The following is a 20,465-nucleotide window of genomic DNA, read 5'->3' as shown; positions in this document are numbered from 1 at the left end:
TTTGTCTGGAATGCAGAGGGTCATTATAAATATAGCAAAAAGAGAGAGAGAAAAAAAACTACTAACATAGTTACTTCCATTTATATCACTATAATCCTCTGTTAAATCCAAAGTTTATTATTAGCATGTTATATTTACATTTACACATTTGGCAGACACTTTTATCTAAAGTGACTTACAACTGAGGAATACAACAAGTAATGCATCTTAAAGTGAAAGTGACATTCAAAACAGTGAAAAGATAGATAAAGAAATTTTAAAAAAAAATCTTCAGCAGGCAGGAGTTAAATGCATGTTGTTGAGTAAAAGCTACACTGCCTTTACAAAAAAGACCATGTTAAATACATTTTATTAGAGGTATATTTTTATTATTATTTTAAGATTTAAAACTTTTTGAGTGTATAGCTTTAAAACCTAGCTTTTGTTTTGTGGCATCCGATTTTAGTATCTTGATAAAAAGAAAGTATAGGCCTACAAAGAGACATACAGTGATGTGAATAAGTTAGGACACCCATGCTAAAGTTGCCTAAAAAGAGGAATAAAAATCATCTTTTGGAAATTGATCTTAATGCCTTAATTAGAAAAATGAGGAAAAATCCAACCTTTAAGGACACCAATTTTCTTTGTGTATGAATAATGTATCATAAAAAAATAAATGTTCTTCCTTAAAATACAGGGTGCATAAGTCAGGACACCCCTATGTTAAATTCCCATAGAGACAGGCAGATTTTTATTTTTAAAGATCAGTTATTTCATGGATTCAGGATACAATGCATCCTGATAAAGTTCCCTTGTATTGGTGTCCTTAAAGGTTGGATTTTTCCTCATTTTTCTAATTAAGGCATTAAGATCAATTTCCAAAAGATAATTTTTGATTCCACTTTTTATGCAACTTTAGCATGGGTGTCCTAACTTATTCACATCACTGTAGGCCTACAGGCATAGATATTTATAAAGATTGTGCACTGAAATTATAATAGCATTTTCATAAACAGTACAGTTTTTGCCTAGCTATACAGCTTATACAGAAGTTTCTGCAATAAATTCAGTGTTATCAAAATCTACATTCAAGTAAGTCCTACATGTTTCTTTTAATCTGAGGTCCATTTTCTCACACAGTGGTTGTTGTACATCTGTGTAATATCATGATGCTGTTTGCCGTGGCTTGCGCTCGCTTTACATGCTTTTTTTTTAGCCAAAATTGTAGAGGCTCTTGCTTTGTTGGGCAGGTGTTAGAGCTGCTTTGATGCCTGCAGAAGAACAAAAGAGCAGCGATGTTGCACCTTTTGAACTGCTCTGCAGCTGCATGCGCTTGCATCTAGCGTAATATTTCAGCCCTCTTAATGGACACATGTTTAGACTCACTCTGTATTTTATTTAGACTGTTAAAACAGACAGAATGACTGGACTGCACTGGTTAGAATTGCTTTTATATGTGATGCATCACCAGCTGCATGTGTTTTAAAAAAAAAATGTACCCATTTGATTTGTGTTGTATTGATTTTCCCAGCAGATAGTAGAAGGCCAAATCTTTTATCAGAAAAATAAATAAAAAAATTTAAGGGACCATATTAAGAACAAAATGCATCATAAGAGGACATACATGAGATTGAAGTGGTCCATGTCTGTTAGCTTTGAGGTCTAGATGGTATGGAATATACATGAAGTTGATTTAACTTTTAGCTGGTACACATTTGTAATTTACAGTGTTTCTCTAGGTAATGGACCAAAAACTTTGATTCATGTTGTCCACAGGGGCATATTAATTTTTTTTTGTCCAATCAAATGCCCTCTAGAATGAGAATGTCCCCTTAATCTAATATAACTAACCACTGAATATTGCAATTGCAACCAATAAAATCATGGATTTAAAAGATGTAGCCTAAAGGCTAAAAAGATGAGTTCTTAGATACTTTGTCTCGTTCCGACTTCCTGTTACATCATAAAGGGACAGAAAACAGTATGTAAAGCTAGTTCAGAAAAGCAGCTGTCATTCTTCAGGTAGCCCCGTCCTCATCTCACACCCCCACAAAATGCTGTTAGAGCACTCAAACTGAGTATAATGTTATTTAAAACATCACAGAGCCTCATACATCACACTCACCATTTAAACTATTCTGCTTTATGTACATAAGATGTATTTAATTTGTTTATCTTTAAAAGATTTGTGCATAAAATAAAGCTACTGCTTGTCTGTAAGAGTAAGAAGTTTAAATGTATAGCCTTACACTGCTAATATCAGATTGCAATTAAGGAAACATTACTGTGTACTTTGAGACTTGTCATTGTTTTATGATGTTCTGAAGGAAATGCAAATCTCGAATGACTCTTGTTTGCATCTCTGCTTTGCTCAATAAAATAAGATACCATTACTATAGCCTATTCTTGTCAGGATGTGTGCAGGTAGCTGAAGACGAGGATGCAGGAACTTCAAAGTAGTTGATTTATTTACAAAATTAACTTCAGGAACATACAAGAACAAAATAAACTCCAGGGGCCTCATTTATAAAACTTTGCGTAGGATTTGCGTCAGAAGTGGCGTACGAATGAAACATAGGACGTGCGTACGCACAGAAATATTCGGATTTATAAAACCGTGCGCACGCACATCCTACGCATTTTTCCCTTAATAAATCACAACCAATTCTAAATGTAGCGCAGCTTTTACGGCTTCATGTCACGGCCATAGTTGCCCATAAATAGTCCGTGAAACGCCCACAAGTTAATATTCATCGATTGCGAAAGCATGGTGAACACAGAGAGGAAATCAAAAAAACGTAACTTCACTCAATGTGAATTAGAAGTTATCGTGGCGAAGTGGAAAAGAGGAGAAAAATGTTGTTTGGAGGGCACAGTGTGGGCATTACTAATGTCAAAAAGGCACTTGAGTGGCAAATGGTTGCAGACGCCGTAAATGCTGTAGCCTCACAACATCGGACTGTGGCCGAAATAAAAAAGAAATGGTCGGACATTTGCCTCATTTGCCAGCAAGTCTTCTTGCTGTCTGAAGATGCGTTCACTCCGAATCCTTCCATTTTCCACATCTTCTAAGAGCGCAAGATCAGCCATTGTGCGTCATTACGCATTGTGATGGGGCATTTTATTTCCATCCATTTAATTGCATCCATTTAATTTTAATAGATTAAAATTGCGGTTATAATCTACTTGGAAATGGGAAATAGTTCAGCGCAAATGTAATTTCTAGCAGTTTTCTGAATGTTTGAGACATACGTCATACGTTATTTTATCTAAAATAAAACAAACTAATGGCATATGCATGAATACCATGATTCCGTAGCTGATGAAGACATTTTTACTAAAACAACTTTCCCCAGTGGACAAATAATCTATCAATCTATCTATCTATCTATCTATCTATCTATCTATCTATCTATCTATCTATCTATCTATCTATCTATCTATCTATCTATCTATCTATCTATCTGACTGACTGACTGACTAATTGCATCTATATGTGCTCCGCCAGACGGACACATTGGCGAGAATATCAGTTTTGTACATTATTTCGTTCTGTTTACCATCTTATTTATAAGGATGAATTGTATAACATGCCAATATTATTGCAGAACATATTTCACTTTTCTTTTTGCAAATAGGCCCTATGTGTTAATTTGCATTTCTGTTGCAGATCGATTAAACGGGTGTTCGTGTAGGCTGTTAATTGTAAGACTTGCTTTGTGAAGCTTCGTTTTATTTATGAGAGGCAGTATTGCCATTTATTTTACACAACGGTCTACAGTTTCACACACTTTCACGTGTTTCTTCCATCTGCCGACGGTGTCGCCATTTCTCATTTCACCCGTTTTTGTGCGTACGCCTGGGTCAGAGCTTGCGTGAAGGACCGCACATTTTCCCGTCAAGTTTGCTTTTTATAAATACCAATTATTGCGTAGAGAGCGGCGTACGCCTTCTTTTGTGCGAACGCAACGTTTATAAATGAGGCCCCAGGACTTCAGGGTAAACACAACCATACATTGACGACGACCAACAAACACTGAGGGAAAACACAAGTCTTAAATGAACGGACTAATAGGATAATTAACAGAACAAAGGTGAAGGGAATTACTAATTAAACAGACCGGGAAATACCAACAGGACTAAACCAAAAATCACAAAGACAGGGGTGAACAAGATCACAAAACTGAACTAATAACAGGACTAAACCAAAATCACAGAGACAGGGGGAAACCAGATCACAAAACAGAACTTAAACACATTGAAACATGACAGTACCTCCCCCCTCCCCGAAGGCGCGTCCTCGCGCCGTATAACAACCAAATGGGTGGGAGGGTGACGAGGGCATGGTTGCACAGGAGCGGGAACCCTCCAGGGGGGAGCTGGTAGCTCAGGGAACCGGGGTGGAACAGGCTGTGGATGTGGCCACGGTGGAGCAGGCTGTGGGCGTGGCCACGGCGGAGCAGGCGGCCCCAGTGGCGTCCAGGGCGGAGCTGTCGGACCCTCGGGCGTCCAGGGCGGAGCTGTCGGACCCTCGGGCATCCAGGGCGGAGCTGTCGGACCCTCGGGCGTCCAGGGCGGTGAGGACCCTTCCGGCGGCCATGGCGGTGAGGACCCTTCGGGTGGGCGCCCCCCCAAAATTTTAATGGGAAAATTGACAGGAAAGGGGGGCTCTGGCGCAGGATCAGTGGGCTCTGTGGCGCAGGACCAGTGGGCTCTGTGGCGCAGGACCAGTGGGCTCTGTGGCGCAGGACCAGTGGGCTCTGTGGCGCAGGACCAGTGGGCTCTGTGGCGCAGGACCAGTGGGCTCGGTGGCGCAGGACCAGTGGGCTCTGTGGCGCAGGACCAGTGGGCTCGGTGGCGCAGGACCAGTGGGCTCGGTGGCGCAGGACCAGTGGGCTCGGTGGCGCAGGACCAGTGGGCTCGGTGGCGCAGGACCAGTGGGCTCGGTGGCGCAGGACCAGTGGGCTCGGTGGCGCAGGACCAGTGGGCTCGGTGGCGCAGGACCAGTGGGCTCGGTGGCGCAGGACCAGTGGGCTCGGTGGCGCAGGACCAGTGGGCTCGGTGGCGCAGGACCAGTGGGCTCGGTGGCGCAGGACCAGTGGGCTCGGTGGCGCAGGACCAGTGGGCTCGGTGGCGCAGGACCAGTGGGCTCGGTGGCGCAGGACCAGTGGGCTCGGTGGCGCAGGACCAGTGGGCTCGGTGGCGCAGGACCAGTGGGCTCGGTGGCGCAGGACCAGTGGGCTCGGTGGCGCAGGACCAGTGGGCTCTGTGGCGCAGGACCAGTGGGCTCTGTGGCGCAGGACCAGTGGGCTCTGTGGCGCAGGACCAGTGGGCTCTGTGGCGCAGGACCAGTGAGCTCTGTGGCGCAGGACCAGTGGGCTCTGTGGCGCAGGACCAGTGGGCTCTGTGGCGCAAGACCAGTGGGCTCGGGCGCAGGATCAGTGGGCTCGGGCGCAGGATCAGTGGGCTCGGGCGCAGGATCAACGGGCTCTGGCGCAGGATCAACGGGCTCTGGCGCAGGATCAACGGGCTCTGTGGCGCAGGACCAGTGGGCTCTGTGGCGCAGGACCAGTGGGCTCTGTGGCGCAGGACCAGTGGGCTCTGTGGCGCAGGACCAGTGGGCTCTGTGGCGCAGGACCAGTGGGCTCTGTGGCGCAGGACCAGTGGGCTCTGTGGCGCAAGACCAGTGGGCTCGGGCGCAGGATCAGTGGGCTCGGGCGCAGGATCAACGGGCTCTGGCGCAGGATCAACGGGCTCTGGCGCAGGATCAACGGGCTCTGGCGCAGGATCAACGGGCTCTGGCGCAGGACTGGACGGGACCAGCACATCATGGAACTCGGAACTGGACGGGGCCAGCACATCATGGGACTCGGTACTGGACCGGACCGGCACATCATGGGACTCGGAACTGGACCGGACCGGCACATCATGGGACTCGGAACTGGACCGGACCGGCACATCATGGGACTCGGAACTGGACGGGACCAGCTGTGATGAGGGCTTGGTGCTGGACGGAACCAGCGGCGAAGAGGGCTTGGTGCTGAACGGAACCAGCGGCGAAGAGGGCTTGGTGCTAGACGGAACCAGCGGCGAAGAGGGCTTGGTGCTGGACGGAACCAGCGCCGAAGAGGGCTTGGTGCTGGACGGAACCAGCGGCGAAGAGGGCGTGGTGCTGGACGGAACCAGCGGCGACGAGGGCTCTTCAGAACCATGGATGAGGATGGATGGCATGGCGAAGTTGGTTGGAGCCATCACCGGGGTGATGGTGATGCGGAGACCTCTCTCCATCAGGATCCTGATGAGGTAATCCGTCAGGTCATGGCCAGCCAAATACATCTTGTCTTGGTTGGTCGTTGTGTCAGGTTGTGTGCAGCTAGCTGAAGACGAGGATGCAGGAACCTCAAAGTAGTTGACTTATTTACAAAATTAACTTCAAGAACATACAAGAACAAAATAAACTCCAGGACTTCAGGGTAAACACAACCATACATTAATGACGACCAACAAACACTGAGGGAAAACACAAGGCCTAAATGAACAGGGACTAATAGGATAATTAACAGAACACAGGTGAAGGGAATTACTAATTAAACAGACCGGGAAACACTAACAGGACTAAACCAAAAATCACAAAGACAGGGGTGAACAAGATCACAAAACTGAACTAATAACAGGACTAAACCAAAATCACAGAGACAGGGGGAAACCAGATCACAAAACAGAACTTAAACACATTGAAACATGACAATTCTGATGGAATAATAGTGCTTGTTGTTATTTTTTATTCTGAAAAGAGATGTCGTAGCCCACTTCTCACAATCTAATCAAATTCTGATCATTAAAATCCACTTCTACCCTATGTTATTTAGCTGAATATTATTTTTCACGTAACTGTCCAATAGCAGCTGTAATCTCTAAGTCCAGAGAGTGGTAATAAAGCAGTAATATCCATTTTCTACCATCTTGAAAGCTAAACCCCCTCTAAATGAGCAACTTTGACCAGCTGAAGCACTGCAATGAGACTGCATTTTTTCATTCTTAAATACCCTGTGTGCTGTACTTTACACAGGTGCTATTACTATTACTATTACTACAGCAAGCTGATCAGACAATAAGAACACCCTGCCAATTTTGAGCAGTGCTCTCAAAGGTTCTGTTCACTGGGGAGAAAATTAAATCTGTTGGGTTCAATATCATCAACGTATGCTGTGTGCTCTGACAAGATGTCTGGCATTGCCCTCGATGAAGACACTATCGACTGCTTCTCTTTCTTTATACAGCAATACCCAGGTACAAAGTGGATTGAAACAAGCTTTCATTTAATTTATTGTACTTTTTCAGTAGCCCTAAAAGACAAGGCTCATACTTATAGAGAAGCCCTCGGAGACACTCTACACGTTTTAGCTAAAGACTATTGCATTCACAGCGCAGGAGGCAGTAACAAAGATTCAGTGTTCAGGCCAGTGCTGCAGTCAATACATCTTATGTGGCTAGATGCCAAAAAACTGAGAGACTTTGATTGATAGTCTGGGAAGCTTTAAACAAATCTGTAATGTTTGATCTTGAATGCAAAAAAAAGTAAAAAAATGTTTTTTGTTTTTTTAAATTAGTTACATTAAAAAAATTATATGATCAATAAGTAATGACAACATAGGTTTTACATTACTATAACTCATCAAAATAAGTTAAGCCATTTTCAGCTTTTTTAAATAAGTTATACATGATTCAACTCAATTCAAGTCATTCAACTAAGTCAGTTTAATATCATTTAAGTTAGATAGATAGATAAATAGATAGATAGATAGATAGATAGATAGATAGATAGATAGATAGATAGATATAGTTTATTTTGTCCTCAAAAGGGAATTTGTTTCCACCGCAGATGTGTATAATTCAGACAACACATAACATGTTCAATTGTTAGTTCACCCAAAAATGAAAATTCTGTCATTAATTATTCACCCTCATGTCGTTCCAAACCTGTAAGACCTTCGTTCAACTTCAGAACATAAAAGAAGATCTTTTTAATGAAATCCGAGAGTTCCCTTTTGAACGGTCACTTCGTATTGCGTAGCTATACGCAGCGGGGAAACTCCTTTTCCTTGATTTACTGAAGCCTTTATGTAAAGCGCATTTGCAGCTGCACAGCTAGAACATGAGCGTCTGGCTCGCTCATAGGCTGCGCTGCGGCAACTGCACATCCAATGGCGCGGGCGCCTCTGACGTGCGACCAATGAGATCACTCAGCATCATACACGTCAGAGCCCCCCAAGGGGGCGTGACCTCAGTCTATAATAGTCCCCGAATTCGCCATTATAGCAGATTTTACTCCTTCAGCGACAAACTTCACGTCTCTGACCATTTATTGAGCCTTCGCCGTCGAACAAGCCTTCAGCCTGAGCGAGCTACAGTTCAGCAGACGACACATTCAACAGTGTTTCTCCTGACGCCGTCTCTCCTGTGGCTATCCGGCGAATATCCTTTTCACTATTCTTTGCATTTCTGTGTGTTTTATCTGTACGAGCGTTGTTTCAAATGCCTCGTGTCAAGACCTGTGCCACATGCGGATGCAAGCTGCACGAGGCGGACGAACACGCGGACTGCATTCCTTGCCTGGGACTTCACCACGCGGAGTATGCTCTGTCGGCCGGCGGATGTGCGGCCTGCGAGAGCATGCCCATCTCCGTGCTGCGAACTCGGCTAGCCCTCTCCCGTGATGGCGACGCCGCCTCATCCACGCTTCCCTCTCCGGCCCCCCTTCAGCCGAAGAAGAAGAAGCGCCGCAGCCAACGGCTACCGGAAAGCATGGATGTTAGTGAACGCACGCCGGCCACGTCCCCGCGTGCCTCACTCTCTCCAGCTCCTTCATCTCCGGTCCTGTTCGAGGGAGATCAGCGTCCCCCCCCCCCCCCCACGTGGCGGGCCTTGTCTCCTTCGGCGGGCCCAGCGAGCACGACGACAGCCTGTCTATCGCCGCGTCTGAGGAAGAATGGCCGGGCTCTTTCGACCCCGTCATGGCTTCCCAGCCGACGCCCAGCGCCTCTGTTTCCAGGACTAATTCCGATGCGGAAATGCTTCGGATCCTGACGCAGGCCGCAGCGGACCTCGAGCTTGAGTGGGCCGCGCCCGCTGAACCCCCTCGAAGTCGGCTGGATGGCTGGTTTCTGCCGGGTCATCAACAGGCCCCTCGTCACAAGCCAGCGCCATTTTTTCCAGAGGTACACGAGGAGCTCACCAAAGCCTGGCGCACTCCTTACTCTACACGAGGCCCCGCAGTGTCCGCTACGCTCTCCTCCGTGGCCGGAGCAGCGGAAAAAGGCTATGAGTCGTTGCCGCCCCTCGAAGAGGCGTTGGCCGCTCATCTCTGCCCGAACACAGCTGCTAGCTGGCGAACTAGAGCTGTTCATCCTAACAAGCCGTGCCGTAGCACTTCAGCCCTCGCTGGACGCGCGTATTCTGCCTCCGGTCAGGCTGCATCGGCCCTGCACACGATGTCCGTGCTGCAGGTTTACCAGGCCAAACTCCTCCGGTCTATGGACGAGGCTGGCCCGGACCCTGAGGCCTTTCGGGACCTTCGAAGCGCCACGGACTCGGCCTTGAGAGCTACCAAGGCCACAGCGCAGGCTATCGGGGGAAATCGCGAGTTTGGTCGTGCTCGAGCACCACCTCTGGCTTACCCTCACTGACATTAAGGACGCGGAGAGAACGAGGTTCCTCGACGCCCCAGTGTCCAGCACCGGCCTCTTCGGCCCGGCAGTGAAGGGGTTCTCGGAGAGGTACACCGAGGCACAGAAAGCGTCCCAGGCCATGCGTAACTTCTTGCTAAAGCGCTCTAGCTCGGCGTCGAGTGCTCACAAGCGAGCCCCGTCAACGCCTCGGCCGACAAACAGAAACAGGCCTCTCAGCCCCGCCCTGCGGCTGATGCCCAGCGCCAGCCCAGAGCAAACAAGCGCTTCCCGTTTCCCCAACGCCAAGGCCCGAGACCAAACGCCACGCCCCACTCACCACAGCCGAAGTCGTCCTAGCATGCAGGGGAAAGAGAGAGGGCACGGGTCGCGCACTCGCTGGACCACCCTCGAAGAAGCCAAGAAAACTTCCCACAGCCCCCTGTTCAGTTCAGGCGGCTGGGGATTTCATTTCTGCAAACAGGCCCGCAACAGTAAGCGTGTTCTTGCAAACAAATAAAGCACAAAAAGAGCATGTTTCACAATCACAACACATGGGTTCACGGTCCCCCTTCATCAGGCGGCCCCTCCCCGGTTGTAATACTGACTTCCCAACACGCAAATGCCTGTACAGTCAGTCCAATACTCAATATGTGCACAAATCACAATATAAGGGTATCAGGTCCCCCTTCACTAGGCGGCCCCTCCCTTGTTGTAACACTGACTCCCCCACATGCAAATGCTGGTATAGTCAATCCAATACTCAATGTGTGCAAAAATCACAATATAAGGGTATCAGGTCCCCCTGCGTTAGGCGACCAGCCCCAATCTGTGTGTCAAGCCCTAGCCACACGGGTTCTAGCCTGGCAAGCTATCCCTGGTGTGTCGAGTTGGGTCATAAACACTATAAAACGAGGTTACTCGCTCCAATTCGCTCGCAGACCCCCATAATTTCAGGCGGTTCTCGAGAGCTCGATGAGAAGCAACGTGGGTCACGTGCTTCGCACCGAAGTACAGAATCTTTTAGCAAAAGGGGCGATAGAGTTAGTCCCCCCCGAGCTAAAACATATGGGTTTTTACAGCCGCTATTTTCTGATTCCGAAAAAAGACGGCGGTCTCAGACCCATTCTAGATCTGAGACATTTGAACAAAGCTCTCATGAGGCGGCCGTTCAAAATGTTAACTATCAAACATATCCTCGCGCAAGTGGGCCCGGGGGATTGGTTTGTCACAATGGATCTGAAAGATGCTTACTTTCACATTCAAATAAATCCTCGTCACAGGCCATTCTTGAGATTCGCCTTCGAGGGCCAGGCTTATCAATACACCGTTCTGCCGTTCGGTCTATCTTTGGCACCCCGCACATTCAAGAAGTGTGTGGATGCAGCGCTTTCTCCTCTGAGACATCAGGGAGTGCGCTTGTTAAATTATCTCGACGACTGGCTGGTGCTGGCACAGTCGAGAATCGAGCTATTAGCTCACAGGGATTTGATTCTCGGCCATCTAAAATGCCTGGGTTTCACAATCAATGTTTCAAAAAGCAAACTAACCCCCAGCCAGAGCGTGATCTTTCTGGGCACAGTTTTAGACTCGAGAGCTATGACAGCGCGACTCACACCAGAGCGCGCGCGCGCTCTCAGTGCGAGCGCTTGCGGGCACTTTCAGAGCGCGCGAGCGCGCCACTGAAGAAATTTCAGAAACTGCTTGGTCTAATGGCAGCAGCATCGCCAGTACTCCGCTTGGGATTACTGCGCATGCGCCCGCTGCAGCATTGGCTGAAACGCCGTGTGCCAACACACGCATGGCAGTCAGGCAACTTGCGCGTTATAGTGAATCACGGTTGTTTAAGAACCCTGATTCCCTGGCGGGCTCAGAACTGGTACCATAAGGGGGTGACAATGGGAACAATTTCCAGGAGGAGAGTGGTTCTTACAGATGCGTCCAACCTGGGTTGGGGAGCACTGCACGAGGGCATGCCTGCATCCGGCCTCTGGTCGAGCACGGAGCAGAGCTTACATATCAACTGTCTGGAGATGAAAGCAGTTGGGTTGGCCCTGAAGGCATTTCTGTCGAACCTCAGAGGTCACCATGTTTTAGTCCGCACAGACAATATGTCAGTGGTGGACTACATAAATCGCCAGGGGGGCATCAGGTCAGGAAACCTGTATGCGATGGCGAGAGACCTACTATTATGGGCACAAACCAACCTGATGTGGAAGGTGTTTGGAGAGGCAGAAATAGACCTTTTTGCCTCGAGAATCAACACCCACTGCAAACTGTTCTTCTCGAAGGACAGGGAAGCGCTGGCCCATGTCTGGCCCAACCGTCCCCTTTATGCCTTTCCCCCCGTTTCAATGATTCCACAAGTCATCAAACGGGTCAGAGAGAGCGGGTGCCCAGTCCTTCTGGTGGCCCCTCTCTGGAAAACCAGACCGTGGTTCCCAGAACTGGTTCAGTTATCGGACACAATCCCATGGCCTGTTCCTCTGAGGAAAGACCTCCTCACGCAGGCGAACGGGACATTGTGGCATCCGAGACCCGATTTATGGGCCCTCCATGTTTTGCCCCTCAACGGGTACGCAAGGACCTTCCTGAGAAGGTCTTAAGCACTATATCTGAAGCCAGGGCCCCGTCGACTCGGCGCCTTTATGCTTCGAAATGGTCGGGTTTTTCCAGCTGGTGCTCCAAAAATCAGGCTGACCCGGAGTCATGGGAGATATCTGTGGTTCTCTCATTCTTACAAGAGCTGCTGGATGCGGGTCGCTCCCCGTCCACGCTCAAAGTGTATGTGGCAGCCATAGCAGCACATCATGTTCTGGTGGCTGGCCAGTCACTGGGAAGAAACGACCTGGTCGTGAGATTCCTTAAAGGTGCTAGGAGAATGAACCCCTCCAGACCTCCATCTGTGCCGTCTTGGGACCTCTCCATGGTCCTGAGGGCTCTGAAAGGTCCGCCTTTTGAACCACTCCAATTGGTTGATCTAAAACCTCTCTCGCTGAAGACCGCTCTCCTTATGGCGTTGGCGTCTATCAAGCGAGTGGGAGATCTGCAGGCACTCTCTGTGAGCCCTGCATGTTTGGAGTTGGGTCCAGATGACTCCAGAGTCATCCTCAAGCCCAGACATGGTTACGTTCCTAAAGTGCTCTCAACACCGTTCAGAGCACAGGTGGTGACGTTATTAGCCCTCCCTCCTTCTGCAGAGGATGGAGAGGTTAATCTTCTCTGCCCTGTCAGAGCGCTGAGAATCTATCTGGAGCGTTCTGCGTCTTTCAGACAATCAGAACAGCTTTTTGTCTGCTTTGGTGGTAGATCCAAGGGGGATCCAGTCACTAAGCAAAGACTGTCTAGATGGATGGTGGATGCTATTTCTATGGCTTATACCGCAGCGGGTCAAGTTTGCCCTTTCGGCATCAAAGCCCATTCGACCAGAGGTATGGCCTCGTCATGGGCTTTGTCATCTGGCATTCACATTAGTGATATTTGTGAGGCGGCCGGCTGGTCCTCGCCGTCCACATTTATGAATTTCTATAATATGGAAGTGCCTTCCCTGCAGGCGAAGGTGTTTTCGGTATGATTAAGACCCGTCGGTGGCCGGTCTTGTCATGTATTACTGTGCACAATCACATTCACATATATATATTAAACCCGCTGCTGGCCGGTTGTATTCATGCATAAACCCGCTGTTGCCGGTTATATTACATATATATAAAACCCGCTTTTGGCCGGTTATATGACAAATATAAAACCCGCTTTTGCCGGTTATATTCCATACATATATAAAACCCGCTTTGGCCGGTTATAATTTCATATATAAACCCACTTGACCGGTTTGTGTTCATATACTAATAACCCCGACAGTGTCTGGAATCATTGGTGTAGTATGTTGGGTTATTTCTAACTGATGTGTACTATTTCAGACCTGACGGTGACTGGTCTATTTATACATATTTATGCGGTTATGGCTTGTTCTGTATGCTCAGGGGCCTGAGTTGCAGTGGCGGTCAATTACTCAGTGCTGCGTTTTTCATGGCGTCCCATGGCTACGCAATACGAAGTGACCGTTCGAAAGGGAACTACTCGGTTACTCACGTAACCTCAGTTCCCTGAGTTAGGGAACGAGTATTGCGTAGCCAGCCGCACTATAGTAACATGGCAAGTTGTCGCTTCAGTCGTTAAACCTGCTATAATGGCGAATTCGGGGACTATTATAGACTGAGGTCACGCCCGCGCCATTGGATGTGCAGTTGCCGCAACGCAGCCTATGAGCGAGCCAGACGCTTATGTTCTAGCTGTGCAGCTGCAAATAAAGGCTTCAGTAAATCGAGGAAAAGGAGTTTCCCCGCTGCGTATAACTACGCAATACTCGTTCCCTAACTCTGAGGAACTGAGGTTACGTGAGTAACCGAGTAGTTTTCTGACCTCTATGGAGAAAATGAAAAGGATTTTTACTTCTGAAACTGCTTTATTGTCACGCAAGGCAATTTAGATACTCAAGGCCATAGATATAATTCACAGAGGATTACAGCTCAATGAAATTCAGCATAACACGTCAATGAAATTATTTAGTGCTCCAAGCGTAATTGCTCTTTTGTCCATTACAGTGTTAAGGCCATTTGTTTAGCTAGAAGCGTGGAGAGAGGATGATGAAGAAGAAGACTAAGCAACTTAATGCACTTCTCTTGCATGTTTTGCCTCAATCGGTCTTCCCCCGTGACTGAGCTTCATGATTCACTATTAATAATTGAACATTGTAAATGCAGACAAGCTAGGCCTCATCAATCAAGGGATATCTAGGCTAATATGATAATTATAATTATTCTATGCAGATGGCTTGGGCTGCTGTGATTAATCATTTGTTAAAGAGGCATTCTTTGATATGTCTGATTGGACTCCATAAAGCATATCATTAAAACCCATTTAGGCATTCAAAAGATAGAATGACAGGTTATCAAAGACAAGCTGATCCACTTCAGCTGAAGATGTCACTGTAGCATCTGATTACAGCAAGACTAAAATTAACACAACTCTCTGAGCGCAACAGGTCTCGGAGTGTGAGTGATGCTCAAGGATCCTTTCAAGGTAAATCATATTCTGTCCTTTGATACAGGTTGGAGCGCAGGTCTGAAAACACATCTTTACTGTTCTGTGTTTAAGTGTTCTCTGCCATATGTTGGGAATTCAATGCATCAGTGGATGAACAATGTGACAAATGTGTACCGTATTCGTTACACTGCAGGGCTCTTTTTCATTATCATAATTTTCAACTTCTAACATTATTTCCATCTGCTTGTTAAGGACCCTTCTTGGAAGGCTTCTGTCAAACAATCAAAATGGGGTGAATAAAACAAGCTAATCTGAAAGAAAATATCAGAATCAATATTTTTTCTCATATTTTTCCACAGCACTGACAAAAGACTTATTAAGCAAGGTTACATGTATGCTTCATGAATGTAATATTATCCAAAGTATGGAGTGTAGCATCATAAAAACCAAAAGCAAGTAAGTCAAAAATCAGTCAGTCAAAAAACAAAAACAAACGTCTCTGGTTACTGGTGTAACCTATGTTCTCTGAATAGGGAACGAGACGCTGCGTAGCTTAAGACGCAGTGGGAACACCCTCTGGGAATGCCGATTGTCTGAAGCCCTTATAAAATCACGCAAATTCATTGGCTGATGGCGCAGGTGCCACCCCCGACCCCCTTGCGTCGTCATATTATATTAGCGCGCGCGCGCCATCTGCTCCTCAGATTTCTCTGCCGAAAAAGGAAGCTTGTCGGCAGCGCAAGGAGCTTGGCAGCGAACACAGCGTCTCGTTCCCTATTCAGAGAACATAGGTTACACCAGTAGCCAGAGACATTCTCTTCCATAGGTTCACTCAACGCAGTGGGAAAGAAATACCAAACTCGCCAAGCTAAGCGCTGCCGTAACTAGTACAAAGACCAGATAACTCACACTCACACTGGAGTCATGTCAAGATCCAAACTGTAGAATCTGACAAAAGTGTGCGGAGAGGACCTGCCTGCCGCTACACAAATGTCTTCCAGGAGGGCACCTCTAAAAAGTGCTTGAGAGGAAGCCACGCCTCTGGTGGAATGTGCCCTGATGCTAAGAGGTGAAGGCAGGCCGCGCACCTCATATGCCAGTGAAATAGCCTTTGTAACCCAGTGGGAAATTCTCTGCTTTGATGCGGCAAGCCCGCGACGGCCAGCACCAAAACATACCAAGAGCTGGTTAGATTTTCTGCAATCGCCAGAGCGATCCACATATAACTTCAATGCTCGGACAGGGCAGAGCAAGTTAAGCTTCCTGTCCTCCTCAGAAACAAAAGGAGGAGGATGAAAAGAGTGAAGGTCAATAACCTGAGAGCAGAATGCTGTGGACAATACTTTGGGCACATATCCCGGTTTCGGTCTCAAGGTCACCCTGACCAGACCAGGAGCGAAGTCTATACATGTCTTGCTAACAGAAAGAGCTTGCAAACCCCCCACCCGCTTCAATGAAGTCAAAGCTAACAAAAGAGTAACCTTGAGAGTCAGTATCCGCTCTGGAGCTGACTCTAAGGGCTCAAAGGAAGCCTCCGTTAAGCCCTCCAGGACGACCGACAGGTCCCATAGAGGGAATTCCAGGGGAGCGTAATGGTTTCAGGCGCCTAACCCCACGCAAAAATGCTGACACTAACCTCAATTTACCCAGGAGGATCTCATCCAACTCTCTATGAGCGGCAATAGCAGCAACATACACTCTCAGAGCAGTGGCAGCCGCTCCAGAAGCAAACTTCTCCTGTAGGAATTCCAGCACTGAACCAACTGGGCAGCTTACTGGGTCCGTAGCGTGTGTCGAACACCACGATTCAAAAACCCTCCACTTGGAGGAATACAACCTCCTTGTGGAAGGGGCTCTCGCACTCTAAAAGGTCTCCTGGACGTCAGCAGGAAGACCAAAGCTCAGAGCTAGCGGCCTCTGATGGGCCATACACATAGCTTCCAAATGTCGGGGTGAGGATGCCATATCCTGCCCTGAAGCTGGGACCGCAGATCCTCCCTGACCGGAATCTCCCAGGGGGGGAGCTCCAGAAGAGGAACCAGCTCCGAGAACCACGGCTGGGACGGCCAGAATGGGGCTATAAGTAGGAGACGGGCTCCGCTCTCCCTCACTCTGGGAGATCTCTGTGTGTCGCGGATCTCTGTGAGATTGAGCCATAGGTGGCGCTCTGCATCAACCGCCCCCGCCATAGAACGACCTATAGCGCGTGCGGTGTGCTTGGTGGCTCTTAAGGCCAGATCCTTGGCCTTACGAAACTCTTTGACAGCTTCCGGTGTAATTCCATCTCCCTCGTCCATCTCCTTCAAGACATCCGCCTGGTAGGCTTGGAGGATTGCCATAGTATGTAGGGCCATGCCTGCCTGACCAGCTGCCAAGTAGGCCTTTCCGATAAAGGCGGAAGTAGTCCTGCACGGTTTAGAAGGAAGGATGGGCCGAGATTTCCACGGCGGAGCCGACGACGGAGAAAGGTGAGTGGCCAACGTGTCCTCCGCTGGAATGGCGGAATAGCCCAGCTCCACAGAACCAACAAGGTTGGTGAAGTCAGCAGCTGCTGCGTTTGTTAGACTCGCGGAAAAAGGCTGTTTCCAGGATCGGGAGATCTCGTGATGCAGATCACTGAAAAAGGGCAGCTTTCTCCGCTCAGGCCTAGAATTAGGGCCACTTAAAAATCTCTCGTCGAGTTTAGACGATTGTGACTCGCGAGGCTCGTCGGGCCAGTAGAGAGCTTCTCTGTAGCGCGCGAAAGCACTTCGATAAGCTCTGTGTAGGCCGCAGTAGGCTGCGCCTCCTGGCCGCTAGGCGGGAGACCGTCAGTAGCTGAAGCAGGCCCGAAATCCTCGGAGTCGGACGCTGCGATGTAAATCTCATCTTCCAGCCCGAAAGAAACCGACTCGCGCGCTCTCGGGCTGGGGCATAAATAATCATGCGCAAACTCGACTGGCGTGCTCGGGAGAGGGAGGGAGAGAAAGGGCCTGGCCCGTCTGCTCGTACTCCGTATCCTCGAGCTCTACATCCGAACCCCAGGTCGCGGATTCCAACGAGGCCTCAGCAGCCTCGGTAGTGCGACGGGGGGAAACAAATGATTCCTTCTCAAAAACAACTAGCCGAGAGCGGAGGGTTTTGAGAAACAGGTTATCACAAAATTTGCATTTAGGCAAGCCTAAAACAGCCTCGCGCGCATGCAAAAAACCCATACATTTCACACACTTACCGTGAGGGTCGTCGTTCGAATGCATGGCGAATGCATGGCGGCGGGCAATGACTAAACTCCATGGCACTTCATCGCAAGGACAACTGAGTTCCCCTATTCGCAGTCGCTGAAGTGCAAATGAAGAATGCTGATGTTATAATCCGAATATTTGGGCCTGAAAAACCGAGACCCAAAGGCTTAAGATGGCCACTTCGTGAAGGCAGAGAAATCTGAGGAGCAGATGCCGCGCGCGCTAATATAATATGACGACGCAAGAGGGTCGGGGCGCCGCTCGCGCCATCAGCCAATGAAAGGGCTTCAGACAATCGGCACACCCAGAGGGCGTTCCCACTGCATCTTAAGCCACACAGCGTTGAGTATACCTATGAAAGAGAACAAATGGTTTTGCTGTTTAATATTTTTGTGCACATTTTTTTAAAGGATTTTTTTGTTTAATAGAAAGTTCTAAGGAACAGCATTTATTTGAAATATAAGTAGCATTATAAATGTTTTTACTGTCACTTTTGATTAATTCAATGTATCCTTGTTTAATAAAAGCTTAAAAAAATAATAATCTTACTTATCGCATAGCTTTTAAGAGGTATAGTGGACATGTTTTCATGACCTTCACCCATCATGCTTTTCTGCATCAGCATTAATATTCTGTGTCTACTCCGCTCTATAATTTCACACCAGACTTTGGTCATGTCTGGGTCCAGACATCAAAGATGTTGGAAGGGCGGCCACAATTACATCTGGGTTTGATGTTTCTCGAAGGGATGACCTGCACCCTCCCTTTGGACGTCAAAGCCACTCACTCCAGTGTGGTGGTAAACAGGAGCCAAAGTATCTTCATCAGACACAACAGAGCAACACAATACAAACACCAAATCGCTCAGGTAAACGGCTCACTATGTCGACTCCAAGAGAAGAGGCATGGAAAACAAATTAAACAAAGACAAACCAACAGGTCATTCACACAAATATGAAAATTCTGCCATCTTTTATTCATCCTCAAGTTGTATAAATTTCTTTGTTCTGTTGAACATAAAAAAAATATTTTGAAATATATCTTGTGGGGCACCATTGACTTCCATAGTATGGAAATAAATATCTTCCTTTGTGTTCAGCAGAAGAAAGAAACTCGTACAGGTTTGGAACAACTTGAGTAAATGATGACAGAATTTTCATTTTTTGGTTAACTATCCCTTCAACTTTCCATTACGTTTGATGGACACAAACAACTGGTGTCCACAAATAGAACAATCTATGAACAGGGAGAACCCAACGGAGCTATATTTGAAGCATGTTTTCTCTTTGCATTCAGCTCTTGCCTGGGTCGTCTAATCTGGTACGGTGTTGTTCTGCCTTGATGAATTGCTTCATCAAACCGAGACTACTGAGGTTAAATCCAAGAAATATATATCTCTACACCACATACAAAGTGGCAGACCACTGCAATGGAGTGCTGGGGTTTGTTTAATCGTATATATTTGAGATATGATTCATTGCGGTGTCTGTATAACGCTCTATATTTCACATGCTAGACAGCTTTGTGGCCATGACACCATAGGTTACCGTAATCAGCAGAGTGGGTCAAGGAAACACACAGACACGCATTCCCTCAGGACATGAGATTGAAGTGCAGCAGCTCTGCGGAAAAGGTCACATTTATACGTTTGCCAACTTCATCGATTGAACAGCCGTCAAACAGACAGCCGAAGCGATCTTTTCTCTTTTCTCTTACTGCACGTTTCAGTTCAAATGTTGAAATTCTGATGACCTGCAATGATAAAGTGGTAACCCTTCTGTTTGGGAATCTGGGAAACCCCAAGGACTTTTACATACACCAAAGCACATGGTTAATGCTGACACATCAGATTGACACTTGCAAATCTTATGAGAAATGATTCCAAACCAAATTTTAACTGTCTCTAAATGTCATCCATGAAAAAATTACATTATTTATGTTTGTATTGTGCTAGAACAGAAGGATAAAGCTTCAGTTTGCTATTACTAGATGGCATGTGGAATTATGGGGAGGGACAATTTCACTGTAGAAAGCATTGTAATATACAGAAAAATGGGCACACCCACTAAATAGATTTAAATAGATATCTTTTTAAATAGATATCTTGTATACGAACTAACTGCACACAAATCCAATTCTGATTTCATAGAGCTTTAATCCCGTAAAGCCGGACATATGAAATAATGGCCAGAATAATCTCATGTTTAGTTTTTGAAACCTTTAGACAAAATATAAAAGAAAATCTTCTTTTTTTAAATGGCATATTTTATGTTTTGTATGATATATGATACATCAGACTTTTATGGCCCATATAGTATGATTTAGTAAGAATGTGGAACTCGAGAAGGAAAAAAAAATGTATTCAGAGGCCCATCCTGAGCAAAAATATGCAATTCAGTGCAGATGTATTATGCCAAAAAGTAAGATGAAATTCTGCTAGCTTGTAATGTAAATAAGTGAGATCTTTATAACAGTATATCAGATATTTACTTTATAAAAATCATTAAAGATTGCAAAGCAAAAATACATTTTACTTACTAAAAAAGTGTGTGTGTCA

General features: G+C 47.0%; 1 protein-coding gene across 1 annotated transcript in view; it reads left to right on the top strand.

Annotated features, from left to right (window-relative positions):
* Window positions 1-12,845: 12,845 nt before the first annotated feature.
* septin5b (septin 5b) overlaps window positions 12,846-20,465 on the top strand; it is a 297,634-nt gene continuing 290,014 nt past the window's right edge. Inside the window, exon 1 of the mRNA XM_077243612.1 lies at window positions 12,846-12,855. The gene's annotated coding sequence lies outside the window, so the exon portion shown is untranslated. The remainder of the gene's footprint in view (window positions 12,856-20,465) is intronic.

Source organism: Siphateles boraxobius, unplaced genomic scaffold (assembly GCF_051911475.1).
Source record: "Siphateles boraxobius isolate OS27281-9 unplaced genomic scaffold, OSU_SipBor_1 25, whole genome shotgun sequence".
NCBI lineage: Eukaryota > Metazoa > Chordata > Actinopteri > Cypriniformes > Leuciscidae > Siphateles > Siphateles boraxobius.
Note: the sequence above shows the minus strand (reverse complement) of the source record. Positions and strands in the feature narration are given on the sequence as shown.